This window comes from Cydia strobilella, chromosome Z, assembly GCF_947568885.1.
Source record: "Cydia strobilella chromosome Z, ilCydStro3.1, whole genome shotgun sequence".
Lineage (NCBI taxonomy): Eukaryota > Metazoa > Arthropoda > Insecta > Lepidoptera > Tortricidae > Cydia > Cydia strobilella.
Window position 1 is genome coordinate 12,509,797 of NC_086068.1, and position 16,746 is coordinate 12,526,542.

Here is a 16,746-nt window from a genome sequence, read left to right on the forward strand (position 1 = left end):
GACACCATTCCCAAATGAAAACACGAAAAATATGAAAAAACTTTTTTTAATTTCTCTTTACGCTTAAACCGCTAAACCGATTTAGATAAAATTTGGTATAGAGATAGTTTGAGTCCCGTGGAAGAACATAGGGTAGTTTTTAACCAAAAAAATGGAGACTGCGTTTGCATGGAGAAGCGGCCGTGCCCTTTCCTCTTAATAATGGTCACGAAGGTGGGTACTTTAAAAAAACATTTTTCAGTAAATGTCAAACGATTTGGGACTTAAACGCGTTACCATGCCTTCCCGAAAAAAATAGAATCTTTCGCAAAAGTCTCGCAATGCATTGCGGCCACAAGGGGCACGGTCTCAGGAGTCTGAGAAAAACCACGGTGAGAGACTCAGTGGCGCTCTAGCCAGGCAGGTCGCTTCGCTTTCGGCTGAAACGGCAAGCCAGCGCGAGTTCGATTGTGATCCCAAATATATCGTACGTAATACATATGTAGGCGCAGATCCTGACGGTGTGTGGCGCCGGAGAAGCCGTGTTCATCCCGCGTATCCTTCTCATTCCGAGCAACTTCCCGTTCCGCTTCAAGCGCCTACAGGTCCCCGTGAGCGTCTGCTTCGCTATGACCATCAACAAGTCGTAGGGGCAGATGCATTTCCCACTCCGAAAACAAAAAAAAAAGGGGCAGACGCTGCCCGTCATTTGACTGATTTGACTGGAGGACCGATTTGGATGACATGATTTTGATGGGAACACCCAAATATTCCGAAATATGTTTTTCCGATTTTTATAACCACGACTTTCATAATCCCGATTATTTATAAGTCCGAAATATCAAAATTACGATTTTTAAGAACACGATGGAATAAAATCACGAATGTGCTATTTCCGAAAACTTAAAATCCGATTGTCACTTGATAGAAAGCTTAAAGTTTCGATTTTACACTTTTCCGAAAATATTTTTTTTCCGAATTCCTAAATTCCGAAAAATCATTGTCCGATCGGAAATAAAATAATTCGGTATTCAGAAATTCGGTTTTTTACAAGATCGGAAAAATGAAATCCGTGATATTCAAATGAAGACTCACGTTTTAGTAATTATTACGGGTACCTGTCGTGCCGCATCATGTTAAATTCGGCATAAAATATGTTTGGCATAAAAATTCGGCATAAATAAATTAGACAGAACTGCGAACCTGCGAACCCGAACTGTTGCTAGAAGTGGGTTAGGTTAGGTTAGAACTGCGACCCCCAAGAAAACGAACTGTTGCCAGAAGTGGGTTAGGTTAGGTTAGAATTGCGACCCCCAAGAAAACGAACTGTTGCCAGAAAAGTGGGTTAGGTTAGGTTAGAACTGCGACCCCCAAGAAAACGAACTGTTGCCAGAAAAGTGGAAATTTAAAAATTGGGATATTTAAAATAGGAATCACGTTAATTCGGAATAAGGGCAATTCCGAATTCGTGATTTTGAAAATCGTAAATGTTAAATTCGGTGTTTGCCACCATCGGAATTGTTATAGTCGGAATTATGTAGTTCGGAATTTACAATATTCGGCTTTTTGGGTTTTCGGAAATAAAAATCTTCGTGATTTTCATCATTCGTAATTATGACAGTCGGAATTTTGATGGGTTATCATTCCGATTTAAAATTCGACATTCTAAAATTCGAAATAAAAAATTTCGGAATTATGTAGTGTACCCGATTTGCATAGGTACAGTCAAGGACGTAAAAATACAAAAATGGTACTGTATCGTTCGATATACACCTACTACTCTGTGCCGTTTAAATCACGTCAAAAATTTGAATAAGGGCAAAAAAAATATTCATTTTGTAGTGTAATATTATTTAGTGGTAGCAAAGAGGATATAATATTATAGAACGGTACTGACATAGTAAATTTTGTAACCACAGTAAATTCACTGCCATCTATCGACACACTTTAAAACTAAAAATGAAGATTTATTAAAATACGATAAAATGTATTTAAATATGGATAAATGATCTTTTTTATTTGCATTAATTATTTTTATTATTTTGACCCATGTTCTTTCACTGATATGCGTTAAAATTGTTAGATAATAACAAACGAAACCGTCAACGCCCTCTATACGAGAGTAGGCAAAAGGTAGTAGCGACATCTGATCGAGAATCAAATTTTCGTGATTTTCGAGGCACGTTTTTTCCTTAGACTGTATCCATCTATTACGGAGTTATATCTATCTTTGGTGGTAGGTACCTAATTGTAAAATATTTTATCTGGACTACAGTCCTCTAGCGTATCCATCTGTCAACTTTACTTTAAGTTCTGTCTCCAGGGGACAGGGAGATAAATTAGGGGTGAATTAGCCGCTTACTGAAACAGACCGAATTCCACGCAGGCGAAGCCGCGGGCACAGCTAGTATACAATATATCAATAGCAGCCTTATGCTCATAATTTGTACATAACTTATTTGCACATGCACATTCATGGAAACAAACAGGAAGATCTATGCTACTTAATCGCTCATGACATTCACTTGTGAACACGTCCCTCTGTTTCACATCTCGGTTACCCCAAATTACCTTATCTTTAACTATATGATCAAAAGACTGGATGTTTAAAATATTAAAATCGCATTCAATGATGAGCGGGTAGTTTTATGTACACAAAAAAGTTAAACTCTCCGTGGATGAAGTGAAGGTACTAAGTTCGCAACATAGCATGTGCTTCCAATTTTACTCCGTTGACATGGAAGAACGTGTCATGTTTGGTTTGAATCATAGCATCTTCATCCATGTCGAGTTGTATTTAATTTCGCATATAAGAGTAAAGTGTCAGTATTGCGATTAGGTTATTCTTCTGTTAAAACAGTATTTTTTTATTGAACTTGAATAGGTATATGACTATGTCGAAGACAAGTTTCGAAGTAATGGAATGTTAGATCATTGAGCGAAAACAAGAGGATAAAAACATACTAAGGCAATTTTTAACGTGGATGAAGGTGTTATGTACCTTTTTTCATAAATAAATATAGTAATATGTATATTTCTAAAATAAGGATTAAATTTATTGGTCTATCAGTGTATAACTTGCATTTTCACAAAAACAACATCGTCATATCGATTGTTAAACATTTTTTACAGCTGAATAATACTCAAAATTATGTTTTTGTAACATAGCACGTTCATCCACTCACGTCTTCAATTGAATGATTAAAAAAAACCGGCCAAGTGCGAGTCGGACTCACACACGAAGGATTCCTTACCATTAACTATAAAAACGGTCACCCATCCAAGTACTGACCCCGCCCGACGTTGCTTAACTTCGGTCAAAAATCACGTTTGTTGTATGGGAGCCCCACTTAAATCTCTATTTTATCCTGTTTTTAGTATTTGTTGTTATAGCGACAACCGAAATACATCGTCTGTGAAAATTTCAGCTGTCTAGCTATCACAGATCACGAGATACAGCCTGATAACAGACGGACAGACGGACAGACAGACGGACAGCGGAGTCTTAGTAATAGGGTCCCGTTTTTACCCTTTGGGTACGGAACCCTGAAAAAGCATATTTTATCATAAATTTTACTTTATTTACATAAATAATGCCAAATAACTCAAAAGTAGCACAGGAAAAACGGTTATTAAAACGGTTAGCGAAATCTACTCCACACTCGCGTTCGCGGCTTCGCGCCGCGTAGTCTGAAGCGGGCTATAGACATAGTACAGTAGTTACCTAATCACGAGGGCCGCGAACGCGAGGGTGGAGTCGATTTCGCTGATTAGCGAACTAGACTCCACACTCGCGTTCGCGGCTTCGCGCCGCGATTCGCGCATGTGTGTGGAGGGCCCTTTTGAATGACACAAATGGAAACGTGTGTGTTTATTCACACGATGGCGGTAGCGCTTTTTATCAAGCGTTGTTGGATTATATTAAAAATTTAAATAAAACCAAAAAAAACATTTTTTTCTTCTTTTGGCCTCAGAAATGCGTGGTTAAAATCTTTCAGTTCCTCGTGTTACACCGTGTATATGAATGGGCCCTGGAGGGAAAGTACCTCAAAACCTTAAGTTAGCTCATTTTGCTTAAAGGAAACATTCTTTTATTTTTGAAAATAAACAAAACTGCGTTCAAAGATTTTTAATTTTTTTTCAATTTTGCTTGTCTAAAAATATTCTTGAATACTAAATGTTCGATTTTAATGATATTTTGTACGACGGACGAGTGTTGAGGCCGCTCCAGACTACGCGGCGTTCGCGCACTAGAGGGGGCTTAATGTATAATGTTTTTTGGATGCTGTATCGAATAGAAGAATAAAATAGCAGGTGTTTATTTTATATTTCTATCTAATAATTAATTACTTGTGATTCGTATGGATTAGTGATGATATCTACTTTATGATTTGAAAAAATCATCAGTGCTATAAAAGGCCATGCTTAGGATAGGAGATTTATTGTTTAAGTTTTCTAAGAAAGATTGCATCACTTGGTGAATTTTTTATATCTGCCGGAAGAGCATTATAAATTTTAACGCCATATACAGTGAGCGACTTACGCGTCTTGGCCAGGCGCGCGCTCGGCGCGAGCAGTAGGCGCGGGTGGCGGCGCGCGTCGCAGCCAAGAAGCTGCGCGCTGCTCATGTATGAGCTTAGATTCAGTCTGACGTACTTGCAAGCCTCAAGGATGTAAATGCTATGCAAAGTTAAGATTTTGAGTTTTTTAAATAATTCTTGCGCCGGGTAATCAACAGGTTTTCTAGTACCCGGATGGCACTTTTTTGGATTTTAAAGATCTTGTCGCGATCAGCTGCGGTACACCACAAATCGATACCGTAGGTTAGAATGGAATGAAAATATCCATAGTATGCTTTCTTTATATTATCTACAGACAGACTGGGAGCCAGCCTAGATAATGCATAGGCATAGGACGCTGAAGACAGCTTGTTACAAGTTTCATCTATATGTGACTCCCACGTTAGCCCCTCATCAATTACAAATCCTAAGTATTTTACGCTATCAACTTGCGGCACAAGTACATCGTTCAAACTTATGTCGAGCTTTGTGTTGTTAGTTTTGCGCAGCTGAAAGTGAATTATATTCGTTTTATCTACGTTTACTTTAGACACATACCATTGACTGTGAACCAGCGAGATATTAGTTTCATAACTTCTCCCAATTTGAATTTTAAGTCTAAGAAATTTTCTGCATTAACTATGATGCATGTATCGTCCGCGAACATAACATACTCTGGGCCGATACATGCTGATGTGATATCATTGACGAGCAAAAGAAACAGGTAATTTCCCATTGTCGAACCTTGGGGAACAGCAGCATAAGCCATGGTTTCCAGCTTAGACTTTGCATTTAAAACGTAGGTACACTGCTTACGATTCCTTAAAAATGATTCAATTAATTTGTGAAATTGGCCTTCGATACCGTATCGAGATTTGATGTATATTAACCATACCATAGCTATGTCCCTTCGTTTGACTTTTTTTGATTAATATTGTGAAAATTAGAAGCGAAAAACAAAATCTATCAAATTTGTGAATGCTCCTAACTTATAACAATTAAAAATTCGAAAAAAATCAAACGTAGGTGTAGCTGATACCAATGAGTGCTATTGTTTTTTTGCTCACCAGTTGGCGCCTCTGTTGATGGTGGTCCAAAAGACTAAAGAACAGCTGTCAGTCATTGAAGTGACATTTGACATTTCGAACTATGGAAAAGACCACCATCTACACTAGCGCCCCTAGCGGCGAATTCATACGCGTTAGCCCTCATTGTGTCAAAATATTTTTAAATAGAGGGTATTTGACTACTAGTCAAATCAGTTTCTTTTTCCGAACTGTCAAAACGATTTTGCTACTATGGAATTTATATGAAACACTAGCGAGTGTGGAATCTCGTTCGCCAATCAGCGAAATCGACTCCATTGGGGGAGCTTTACAACGACCGTCGTGTATGATCGTGCGAACACTGCTTAATAAAATCAAAGATATAGCTGGTCAAGCAAATCTTGTCAGTAGAAAAAGGCGCGAAATTCAAATTTTCTATGGGACGACATCCCTTCGCGCCTACATTTTTTAAATTTGCCGCCTTTTTGTACTGACAGGATTTGCTTGACCAGCTATATACACACGGTGCCCATGAGGAAAGGGAAAAAATTGAACTACGCATTCCTGGGGTCATAACGAGTAATAAATGTTATTACAACCTAGGTCGAAGAATTATGCATTTTAATTTTTAAAATTTTTCATACATAATAAATACATAACGTTTGCTTCTCTAGTATAAAAGTGCCTTAGGACGAGCTGGCAACGTTTATTATTGCTATCTCTTTTTATATTTTTACGAGGCAATGATGGAGGCATGATGGAATGGAGGCAATGTCATGAAGACTTTTTTGGGCATAGATTATTCAAAGCCGGCAACAATTACCCCACTGAATATTTAATCAAAAGGTTGGTTAATACAAAAATACGAATACGAATTATGACGTCTCTTCGTCTTTCTTGCTTCCTGTTTTGTAATATGAGTTAAGCATGAGGCGATTATCCACTAGATGAATCGTCTAAAGTTAATACAAATTAAAAATCTTTACTTACACATCACGTAACAGAATAAGTTTCAAAGATTTGAAACTGCAGCAGCGCAGAATGAGAATCTTAAGGGGGAAATTCAAAAAGCTAGTGGGGGTAACCTCGGTCAACATCGGGTTTCTAGGAGCGACGAAGGACCCCACTACACGGATCAGAAGTCAAACTGCGGTCCGCAATTTTTGCAAACGGAACTTCACTGAGAGTTCGGTCTATTAATTTATTATGTTCATGTCAATTTTATATAAATAAAACTGTAAAGTATAGCAAACATCGTTTATTTTATTTTTTTAATAGGCGTATTGACAGAATGTCATAATGAACCAAAAAGCAAGTATTGCTTCAATTTTTTTTTTAATGGCTGAATGCCATGATGCTGTGTCACAAATATATGTGAAATGGAAATTAAAAAAAAAAATAGCCACAACCGAATACAGAACCTCCTCCTTCTATGAAATTGAAGTCGGTTAAAAAGAGCTACTTTCCGGCCTAGGTCTGCAACTATGTACGAAATTTAATTAAATTCCTCTCGTCTGGCCGCACCCGAGACGTGATACTTTCCAGCCTAATATGAAGAACATAATATCAATATTTCATTGCATGTTTGAGAAATAGTACATTATTGCAGAGGCCGGGACAGGGCAATTTGTGGACCTTATCACTAAGACTCCACTGTCCATCTGTCTGTCTGTCACCAGGCTGTATCTCGTGAACCGTGATCGCTAGACAGTTGTAATTTTCACAGATGATGTATTTCTGTTGCCGCTATAATAACAAAAAAAAAATAATGGGGCCGTTTGCCGTTTATTGCGTAATGGTACGGAACCCTTCGTGTGCGAGTCCGACTCGCACTTGGCCGGTTTTTTGCTTCATCATCTAAACGGCAAATGGCGGCCACTTTTTCCGTTTAGCTAAAGAAGGCAAAGGTAAGTAATATAAAACTATACGCATCACAAATAATCTTCATCTTCTCAAATGTTTTTTTCGCCCAAGTCAATAATCTGTTATAGATGGAATCATATCAATTGAGCTAATGCACTTACCTGTTTACTCAAAGAGTCTCAAGAATACAATGCCATTAAGTGGTAAACCACAAATTAGGATAACTACCTCGTAGTAAAAGCAGATTATAACCGCCTTGATATGTTAGTATAGATTAACGACTCTATTTTTTAAATAGGCTACAAAATACACTAACTAAATAATGGCTAACATAACTTTATTTGCATTTTACAACCGTCGACACCCAAAACGAATGCACTCTGTAGAAAACCATATGTTACAACATGTTTTTATTTTAGACCATTTTAACCCCATTCAACAAGGAATAAGGTTAAAATAGTAGATTGTGTTACAAGGGAGCAAAATGACATATTTACGGCGAGGGCGTACATTGAATCTTAAACGAAGCGAAGGTTTCTATAATAGAATCCCGAGAGTAACGAAGATTCTAAAGTAGAATCCTGAGCGTAGTGAGGGATCCAAGTGTGTTACGCCCAAGATGGAAATAATTTTGCTACCATGTGACACATACTGCTTTTCACATCACCTATGAGGTAATTATGATGTTTAAAAATATTATTTAAGCTAAAAAAATAATGTGCAATTGTTTTTAAATAGTGTCCTAGAACAGAAAAGTGTTACTTTGATCCCTCCTAGCAGGGAAGAAAAGTGCCACTTTGATCCCTCCTAGCAGGGAAGAAAAAACCCTTTTTCGAATTGGTGATGTGAAAATTGAATATACATGCAATGCACTTCTAACTTATTTTGTAAGTAACTAGTTGGCGTGGCGGCTACGAGAACAAAAGCGGATAATAGTATTGTAATAATACGATGCCATTGTTAGTACAGGTGAGTGCATTAGCTCAGTTGATATGATTGGATCTATAAACAAAAGCCATTGTCTCTATTGTAACGGGCTCCAAGCTTCCAACTTTGGCACGTGGCAAAGCAACATTGCCGTTTAATAAGCAACTGAATCGCGATAGTACTAAAGTTGAAATCTTACGAGCGCTGTGTATTCTCGCCTATATCGGGGTGGTCGACCGAACCATCCACATTACGCAACCGTGTTATCTTGAATGAGCTGTCAAAAAGATTTGAACTATAGTACTATCGCGATTCAGTTGCTTTTTAAACGGCATTGTTGCTTTGCCACGTGCCAAGTTGGAAGCTTAGAGCCCGTCACAATAGAGACAATGGTTTTTGTTTAACAGATTACTTAGGTTTATAATGTATTCTTAGGCTAAAAAATGATTTGAGAAGATGAAGACTATAATTAGATTATAAATTGGGAAATAAAAAGGGCAAGAATTTTGTTATAGGTACTGATTTATACAGAAATTAATTGGTAGACAAACCAATCAAAATAATCTTAGAAAGAAAAGTCGTGAAAGTGAGAGTGAGAGTCGGACTCGCGCACGAAGGGTTCCGTACCATTATCTATTGTTTTTAGTATTTATTGTTATGGCGGCAACGGTTGTATTCACATTTGTCAAGGCTTCACGTGACGGCCGCCACACATCAGGCGGGGGCGCGGACGGGGATGGGAGTAATCTATATTATGATATTCCCATCTGTGCCCTTGGGGACTTGGGAATATACAGAGATAAAAAGGTAAAATAAAAATGTTAGCCTAGCTAGGTCCATCGTATTGTCATGTCAATTGGAGATCTAACACCGGTTGTCGTTTTTGAAGAAGGTGGAGACACGGCGGGCGCCGGTAGAGTTGTAGAGGGCGCTGGTGTCCGCTCTGCAGGGGCGAGGGACGGGGCGGGGGCGTAGGGGGCCGCGCTGGTCCCACTGCTGCTGGAGGTTGCCTGTAAATGATAGGATCGGTATCAGATGCAGTAGACGTGATTGCGGACAGTGTTGGTGGATTTGGTCAAAAACTTTTAATTTATTTAAATAATAGCCGTGTATAGTTTTTACAAGAATTCATTTTAATTTAAAAACCGGTCAAGTGCGCGTCGGACTCGCTCACGTAGGGTTCCGTACCATTATGCCAAAAACGGCAATAAATCACGTTTGTTGTATGGGAGCCCCACTTAAATATTTATTTTATTCTGTCGTTAGTATTTGTTGTTATAGCGGCAACAGAAATACATCATCTGTGAAAATTTCAACTGTCTAGCGATAACGGTTCATGAGATACAGCCTGGTGACAGACAGACAGACGGGCAGACAGACGGACAGCGGAGTCTTAGTAATAGGGTCCCGTTTTTAGGGTTCCGTAGCCAAATGGCAAAAAACGGAACCCTTATAGATTTGTCATGTCTGTCTGTCTGTCCGTCCGTATGTCACAGAATATTTTTAATTAATTCTCTGAAACTATAAGAACTATACTGTTGAAACTTGGTAAGTAGATGTATTCTGTGAACCGCATTAAGATTTTCACACAAAAATATAAAAAAAACAATAAATTATGGGGGCTCCCCATACTTGGAACTGAAACTCAAAAATTTTTTTCATCCAACCCATACGTGTTTGATCTATGGATAGGTCTTCAAAAATGATATTGAGGTTTCTAATATCATTTTTTTTCTAAACTGAATAGTTTGCGCGAGAGAAACTTCCAAAGTGGTAAAATGTGTGCCCCCCCCCCCCCCTGTAACTTCTAAAATAAGAGAATGATAAAACTGAAAAAAATATATGATATACATGCAAACTTCCACCGAAAATTGGTTTGAACGAGATCTGGTAAGTAGTTTTTTTTAATACGTCATAAATCGTAAACCGCAATTTACCTTTCACTCACGTTTCGCATAAAAAATACATTGTTAAATGATGTAATGTACGGAACCCTCGGTGCGCTGGTCAGACTCGCACTTGGCCGGTTTTTACTCCTTTTCTTTTAATACACTTGATGATTTTGGTTGTCGTTTAAGTGTTTATATAAAAAACGTATTATTGATGTTTTAACACTCCCTACAAACTAAGTACTTCTTTTAGTTTCTTACACTGTATTCCAAGTACCTACCCAACATATTATGCATAATCAACCATTCTATGTTGTTGTTGACACCGGTAGTCCTTAAGACTGACGGTGATTAGTTTGACTCTGAATGAACATTATTCATGTTAATTAGTGGTAAGCGGTGTGGGCCACACATATTGTAGACATTGTAGTAATTAGTATAATATGTATTACTTGTAGTGGCTGTTTGTGTACCTAAATAAATTGAAAAAAAAACGGTGCCGAGGTGTGGGCCCGTGCGGCCGATTCTCGAGTGCGAGTTTCTCGCACGTTTTGGGTCGAGAAATCGTATGACATTATCGTATGCAATAATAGCTAGGCGAGTATCGTATAAAAATGTTTACATTCATGCGAGAAATATAAACTCGCCTACGATAATGTCATTCGATGATACTCGCACGGAGATTATCGCCAGGCGAAATAGTTTACACGAGGAGCCGCATTCTAGAGAGATATTTGCTTACGATTTCTCGACTCGTCTAAACTCGTTCTCGTATGACATTTTTTCACGTACGTGCGAGTATCGCACGAACTCGCACGAATCGGTCCGAGCCGATTTTCATACGAGTTTTGCCAGTCAACTTAAGTGATTAGTTGCTAATCATTTACCACTAGGTATACGTATAATGTAAATATTAGTAATAACAGCCTCTTGCAATGCACTCATGATGACGACTGAAAAGCATATAAACTCGGAATACGATTCTCGCATTTAAGTTTTGTTTACACGGAGACATCCAATCATCAAAGGCGAGGAGATTATCGCCCCTACTTGTACGATATCGTACGTAAAGTTTACATCATGCCATATTTTTTTTCGTGCTACGATAATCGCATGGTCGAGGCGAGAAACTCGCACCATGTAAATGGGCCTTAAACACAAGCTTTCAAAGTCAGAGCGTCCTCCGTACATTATGGGCCCGTCCGTGTATAACAGACTACCCGCAGCGGTCAGAGATGCAGCATCCACAGCTATTTTTTTAAATGTAGACTGCGAAAGTGGCTCCTAAATTTAGCTTTGTACAGCGTCGAGAAGTTTTTTGAACGTACACATAAGTTATCAATGTACTTAATACACGCTGTGTTAACTTATAATGTTACGATCGCATTGTAATGAATAATGAATATGTATAATTAATAATCTGTATGAATAATTTCGTTTGATATATTGGCTTACATTTGTACCTATTGTGACTTGTAACTTCGGCGTACATCGGTAAATAAAGATTTGTTTTTGTGTTTGTAATCCTTTATCATCGTATTTTCACGGAAACGTTGGTATTCGTCATGCTACTTCAGTCAAGACTGACTGAAATAGCATGACACGTTCGTACGTTTCCGTGAAAATACGATAAATAAATTAATAAACATTACAGGGACATTCTTACACAGATTGACTAATCCCACATACAAAACATCCATGACTCAGGTACAAATAGCTGTGCCCATCACTCGGGACATTATCGGGATTCGAACTCAGGACCATCAACTTCATAGACAGGATCACCACCCACTAGGCCAACCAAGCCCCCATGGGCCGGCTCAGCCGGCTGCCGGGGGCGCAGTCGAATGCTGATAGTGATCCTGCGGCGCTCCTCTACAAGGCGGAGTCGATATTCGTTGGTGGTTTTAGACGGTAGTCCTACGTTAAAAAAAAAAAAGGCCAACCAAGCCGGTCGTCAAAATGGTAAAGGATTATGCACTACACCTGTAATCTACCCCGTGAACTTGAGTAATACCTACCTCTGGTAACAAGGCGAGTAAGAGTATTGTGTCTATCAGTTTTTGAGAGACGTCATCATGCTCGCTTGTATAACTATTTGCATCTTCCCCTGCAACTGGCGACTGGCACCTGGCACGAAGACGTCAGACGGCGACTCAGCAGAGACTCATTCTGGCTGCCTGTATCCAGTGTTGGCCGAACGTTAATTGCAATTAACCATTAACCAGTACAAATTGAACCGTAAACCGTAACGGACAGTTACAGTTTACGGTTCAGTTTGTACTGGTTAATGGTTAATTGCATTAACGTTTCGGCCAACACTGCCTGTATCAGCTCCTGAAATTTGAGGTAAATTTCCATTAGAATCGTCGTTTAAAGTGATTTTATCAGTGCAACATGAACTTGTATTTACTTTCATAACTACATTGCAAATATTGCAATTGACTAATATCACTACACTACTGGTGAGCGTCAGGATGGCGGGTTGATATATATCTTGCATTATACCTACCGCACTAAAAGTATGCAGTTATATTGTACTTTCAGTGTACCTCTGTAAATATAATCACATTTAAATAAATAAAATCTTCTTCTTCTTGCTGTGCCATATCCTCAGCGGATGTCGGCGACCATCTTACGGAACTTGGTTCTATCCTGTGCCAGTCTAGACAAACTGGCAGTGTCATTAATATTGGACCAGCTTTTAATGTTGTCTATCCAGGTTAGCTTTCTCCTTCCTCTGCTCCTTTTGCCGTCGATTTTCCCTTCCAAGATGTTACGAATTATGTTATACTTGTCGTGTCTATAGATATGTCCAAAATATGAGGTTTTCCTTGTCTTTACGGTGGTCAAAAGTTCAAGTTTTTTGTTCATTCTATTCAGAACTTCAATGTTTGAAACTTTGTCTCTCCAGGAAATTTTTAACATTCTTCGGTATAACCACATTTCGAATGCATTGATCTTAGCCTCCATAATCTTATTAATGGTCCACCCTTCGACACCATAGAGAAATATCGACAGCACGTAGCATTTGACCATGCGCCATCGTAACTTTAAGTTAATATCCTTATTTGTGTAAAGTTTCTTCATTTTCATTAACGTACTTCTGGCAATTTCTATTCTGATGCGTATTTCTTTTTCTGGATCCCATTTCTCATTAAGTGAGCTACCCAAATATTTATAACATTTAACTCTTTCTATTATATTACCGTTTATAGTCAATGAGGTCGGTTCAGTTACATTCTTACCCACAATCATGCATTTGGTCTTCGCTATATTCATTCTGAGGCCGTATTCTTCTACTACAGAGTTGAGACGATCTAGTAGCTGCTGAAGTTCGTCCATTGAGTGGGCAAGAATAACGGTATCATCGGCATATCTGAGTTTCACGTTTTCGAAAGCTTCTTGAAATATAGATTCTGAATAAAGGTTGAACAACAGCGGTGACAGAATACAACCTTGTCTTACACCTTTTAGGATATTGAGGTCGCTCGTTTTCGACGTTCGACGTTGCTCGCTTGATGTTCCTACTTTTATGTTGGCTGTTTGATTCCAGTACAGGTTCCTGATGATTCTTTGATCCTTGCCGTCTACATCCGTTTTATTGAGTATTTGCATTAGTTTGTCATGTTTCACGTTGTCGAATGCCTTTTCAAAGTCAATAAAGCATGCGTAGACATCTTTGCTGAATTCCAAGCTGTTCTGAATCAAGACCTGCACTGCTACTAAAGCCTCTCGCGTTCCCAACCCGCTTCTGAATCCAAACTGAGTTTCTGATATATTTTTATCTATTTTATTGTATATTCTCATGTGTAAGATTTTCAGAAATACTTTTAGTGCATGACTCATAAGGCTTATTAATCTATGATCTCCGCATGTTTTTGCGTTCACTTTCTTGGGTAATGGGAGGAATGTGGATTTGAGCCAATCTTCTGGAAGCTGTCCTGTGTCGTAAATGTCATTGTAAAGTCTAACTAAAATTTGCATGCTTGTCTCATCCAATAACTTTAACATTTCCGAGTATATACCATCGGGTCCAACAGCTTTTCCGTCCTTCATGGTATTGATTGCCTTTTCTATTTCAGCTTTTAGGATTGGAGGACCTTCCAAAAATTCTTGTCTATTTGTGTTTACCGTAACAAGCTCTCCTCTTTAATAAATAAAATAAAAAAATAAATAAACCTTTAATAGAAATCAGTATATCTATCCCTAAAACGACCTAAGCTCAAAACAAGGCTCAAAACCTGACGTCAGGTTGGCGGGTGGACTTATGAAATCTCGTATTATTTCAAGCAAAATGTATGTAGTTATATTGTACCTTCGCTTCAGTGTACCTTCAATAAAAACCATTGTAGGTATACCTCTACCTAAAACGAGACATTTAAAAAGTAAGGGTTATTGGACACAACTTACTTTTGGAAGAGGTAAAGCTATTTTTTTTCATGTAGTTTAGTATCTTGCCTATTATTACCAATCAAAACTTTACATCTAAACATTCTAAACCCATCCATCCAGAAAAATATAAACTTTTCTATAAGACGTTTTTCGTCTCAGAGTGTACTAGTAGTCCATCATTTGGATTTGTTGATTTTTGAGTTTTGACCGAACTTGGTTTGTCATGGGCGGCACTATCATTTAGAGCCTCAAACAAACAACCAAAACCAAGTATTTGGTCAACAATCAACAACAAAGTCCGAATGATGGACTAGGTAGGTACTCGTACACTGCTACGAAAATCGTCTTATAGAAAAGATTTTTTTTTCTGGATGACATGGGTCAAAGCTTTGATTGGAATGATTGGAAATAATAGGCAAGATACTAAATTACAATTATAGTACACAATTGTATTTCTTTCATAGGGTTCTATCATCCATACTAATATTATAAATGCGAAAGTCTGTCTGTTTGTCTGTTACCTCCATACGCTTAAACTGCTGAACCGATTTACATCAAATTTGGTATGGAGATACTTTGATTCCCGGGGAAGGACATAGGATAGTTCTCACCTCAGAAATCATCCCTTATGGGGGTGAAAAGGGGGGTGGAAATTTGTATGGAAAACTATTAAAACGGATGTATGTAAGTACATATTATGTCGATGAAATTCGCATGGAGATAATATTTTTAGTTGCGAGGAAGGTTGTAGAACAGGTTTTATTTCCAAAATCATCCCGTAAGAGTGTAAGGGGGTTCTCATCTCTTCTCTTCCCGTCTCTTCTCTTTTCTTCTAACACTTAACGTGCCGCTGGTAGTGTATGATAGATGCAACTCAAGACCTGGAACACCTGGAGTGCTGCTGGGTGCAATGGATCAGGGGTAACACTCAGTATGACTACAAGCTCTTTTGATCCTTTTAAATCTTGCAGTTGTACACATACTCTAGAAGAAGGAGAGAGGCATCCATAGTCTACAGCAACTGCTTAACATCAGGCGGGCCATATGTTGATATACCAGTCTGCCCCACATTGACCTTAAGTCATTAACAATGTTGTTACATGACCATTATAAATTATCATTAAATAAAATTATTAAGTGCTTATTATTTTTATTTATATCTATGCAGTATACTTAGAGCATACATATTTTGTAAGTGTTATGTTTCTTTGTATAAAGGGGATGCACCAACATATGTATCCTTTTGTAGTTTTGCTGAACCTACAAACACAAATTTTTTGCTCTTAAGATCTAGTTTTTGATGGTGTTTGACCCATTGACCAGTGACCCAGTCCATACATTACAGGGACATTCTTACACAAACAATGGACTCACCCTAATATATTTTCCAGAGACCTGCACCTTGCTGTCTCAGCCAATTTCGATAAACCAAGATATTCTATTGAACAAATGGCCCATGTCACTGCTGGTTTCAATCTGTGCCCTTCATAATCTACATACTGCTGTCTGTGCCTCATGTAGTCTGCAAAAAAAAGTAATGTGGGGTGTCAAAGTTACCAAGCTTTGGTTTTACAACAAGATCGAAAGCTTTTTAAAAGTCAAATTAAGCAGTATCAGTGGTGCTACATGACTAAGAAGATTGCTAGCCGTACTTCCTTTTGGTACTGGTAATCACTCAAGAAATTTTCCAAATTTCTGGGAATACTTCTAGCTTGAGACAGACCGTATTTAACAATATGTGCAATAGCGGCTCCGCCAGCACCATTCTACAGTCCTTGAATACGCGCGTCCATCCGGACCAGAAGATTTTTTTTGGCTTAAGTTGTTGAAGGGCTCGCCGCACGTCTCTAGCCTGTCAACCTGAACCCGCGCCGCGCTGTTTTCGGTGCTCGCTGCCACTTACCTCCAACTTTGGCTTCTCCACGCTGACCACGGAGTGAAAAAACCTAGCAAATTCATTACTTGTTCACCGGACAAAGGTTCTCCATTAATTAATATTTTTTCCGTACCTACCTCTACTGCTTTTAGAATTCATTTAATTCCAAAACGATTAAGGATCTCTTGCCATGATTTCTTGCATACTTGTAT

General features: G+C 38.4%; 1 long non-coding RNA gene across 1 annotated transcript in view; it reads right to left on the reverse strand.

Moving 5' to 3' along the window:
* Positions 1-9,390: 9,390 nt before the first annotated feature.
* The window catches only part of LOC134754512 (uncharacterized), a 348,665-nt gene continuing 341,309 nt past the window's right edge, over positions 9,391-16,746 (reverse strand). The window contains exon 3 of the long non-coding RNA XR_010128917.1: positions 9,391-10,203. This is a non-coding gene — a long non-coding RNA (uncharacterized LOC134754512). The remainder of the gene's footprint in view (positions 10,204-16,746) is intronic.